The 2,500-nt window shown below is 38.2% G+C and overlaps 1 protein-coding gene across 1 annotated transcript in view; it reads right to left on the bottom strand.

Moving 5' to 3' along the window:
• LOC113830496 (uncharacterized) overlaps positions 1-2,500 on the bottom strand; it is a 242,765-nt gene that overhangs the window by 166,866 nt on the left and 73,399 nt on the right. The window lies entirely within an intron of this gene.

Below are 2,500 nucleotides of genomic sequence, written 5' to 3'. Positions count from 1 at the left end.
GAGAGAGAGAGAGAGAGAGAGTCTGAGATAGAGGTAGATAGATAGATAGATAGATAGATAGATAGATAGATAGAATGAGAGAGAGAGAGAGAGAGAGAGAGAGAGAGAGAAGAGAAGTTTCAGGGGGGGGGAGAAGGAGGGAGAAAGAGATAGCTAGCTAGCTAACTAGATAGATAGATAGAGAGAGAAGGAGAGAAAGGAAGGGATAGAGAGAGAGAGAGAGAGTAAGAGTGAGAGAGAGAGAGAGAGAGAGAGAGAGAGAGAGAGAGAGAGAGAGAGAGAGAGAGAGAGAGAGAGAGAGAGAGAGAGAGAGAGAGAGAGAGAGAGGGGGGGGGGGGGGGGGAGGGAGAAAGAGATAGCTAGCTAGATAGATAGATAGATAGAGAGAGAGAGAGAGAGGAGGGGAGAAAGAGATAGCTAGCTAGATAGATAGATAGAGAGAGAGAGAGGAGAGGGAGAAAGGGATAGCCTAGATAGATAGATAGAGAGAGAGAGAAGGAGTGGGAAAGGAAGGGAGAGAGAGAGAGAGAGAGAGAGAGAGAGAGAGAGAGAGAGAGAGAGAGAGAGAGAGAGAGAGAGAGAGAGAGAGAGAGAGAGAGAGAGAGAGAGAAAGAGTGAAAGAGTGGAGAGAAAGAGTGAGAGAGAGAAAGAGAGAGAGAGAGAGAGAGAGAGAGAGAGAGAGAGAGAGAGAGAGAGAGAGAGAGAGAGAGAGAGAGAGAGAGAGAGAGAGAGAGAGAAAGGGAGGGAGGAAGGGAGGGGATATATATATATATATGTATATATATATATATATATATATATATATATATATATATATATATATATATATATAGATAGATAGATATGTATATATATAATATATATATATATGTATATATATATATATATATATATATATATATATATATATATATATATATATATAGAGAGAGAGAGAGAGAGAGAGAGAGAGAGAGAGAGAGAGAGAGAGAGAGAGAGAGAGAGAGAGAGAGAGAGAGAGAGAGAGAGAAAGGGAGGGAGGGGGAAGGGAGGGATATATATATATATATAATATATATATACGTACACACACACACATATATATATATATATATATATATATATACGCACACACACACACATATATATATATATATATATATATATATATAGAGAGAGAGAGAGAGAGAGAGAGAGAGAGAGAGAGAGAGAGAGAGAGAGAGAGAGAGAGAGAGAGAAAGAAAGACAAGCAGACAGATATATAGAGACACTAGCCATAAAAACAACGAGAAAGACAGATAGACAGAAATAGACGAACGCCATGCGCTGATGAGCCACAATACGTGGCAATAATGATAGTTGCCAATTAGCCCAATCTTAGTGGTTGAAAGTTATAATTGTCAATTCGTGGCTTAAAATGATAGTTGCCAATTAGGTCAATCTTAGTGGTTGTAAGTTATAATTGTCAATTAGTTGCTTAAAATGATAGTTGCCAATTAATTTAACCTTAGTGGCTTAGGACGATAATTGCCAATTAGCTCAATCTTAGTAGCTCAGAATGATAATTGCCAATCAATTTAACCTTTGTGGCTTAGAATGATAGCTGCCAATTAGCTCAATCTTAGTGACAGAATGATTGTTGCCAATTAGCTCAATCTTAGTGACTTAGAATGATAGTTGCCAATTAGCTCAATCTTAGTTACATAATGATAGTAGCCAATTAGCTCAATCTTAGTGACGTAGAATGATAGTTGACAATTAGCTCAATCTTAGTGACGTAGAATGATAGTTGCTAATTAGCTCAATCTTAGTGACTTAGAATGATAGTAGCCAATTAGCTCAATCTTAGTGGTTGCAAATTATAATTGTCAATTAACTTAATCTTAGTGGCTTATAATGATAGCTGCTAATAAGCTTAATCTTAATGGCTTAAAAACGCAACTAGTCACAGCCTCATCATAAAGAGCGACGCATCTTGAAGTTCTTTCCAATCGGCAGACTCTATCCTGTGGCCTATAATCAACCAGAATTGAAAACTTCCGCTGGGAACCAGTAATTGCACGCTCCATTGCATATTGAAATACGGCTCATTTGCATATACATTAATACGATAAGTTCGTCTGGCGAGACACTTAGGGCTCCCAGGCAGGATAGAAGTGCGTTGATATAATACAATAACTCTATCGCCTTCACTGAATCATCCTTCTTCCATTCTATTTATCATCTCGCCTCCTGTTCCTCTTTCTTCTTATCGGGACATTTCTTCCTATCATTTATTTCAATCCTTTTTTTCAATCTTCTTCTACCTTTGTTCGTCCGTTCTCGGCGCCATCTGCATTTATCATTCTCTTTTCTCCTTCCTTTACCCTTCTTGTCCCTCTCCTTCGTTCGGTCTGATTAATCGGGGTTTTGATATAAAGCAGTTTATCCGCCCTTGGAAGGTTCTTGTTCATTGGGTTTATATATATGGATATGTAATTCTACATTTAGCTGTCCATTTGTATGTAAATGTGTGTGTGTG

Source organism: Penaeus vannamei, chromosome 11 (genome assembly GCF_042767895.1).
Source record: "Penaeus vannamei isolate JL-2024 chromosome 11, ASM4276789v1, whole genome shotgun sequence".
In the NCBI taxonomy this organism is placed as follows: Eukaryota; Metazoa; Arthropoda; class Malacostraca; order Decapoda; family Penaeidae; genus Penaeus; species Penaeus vannamei.
Note: the sequence above shows the minus strand (reverse complement) of the source record. Positions and strands in the feature narration are given on the sequence as shown.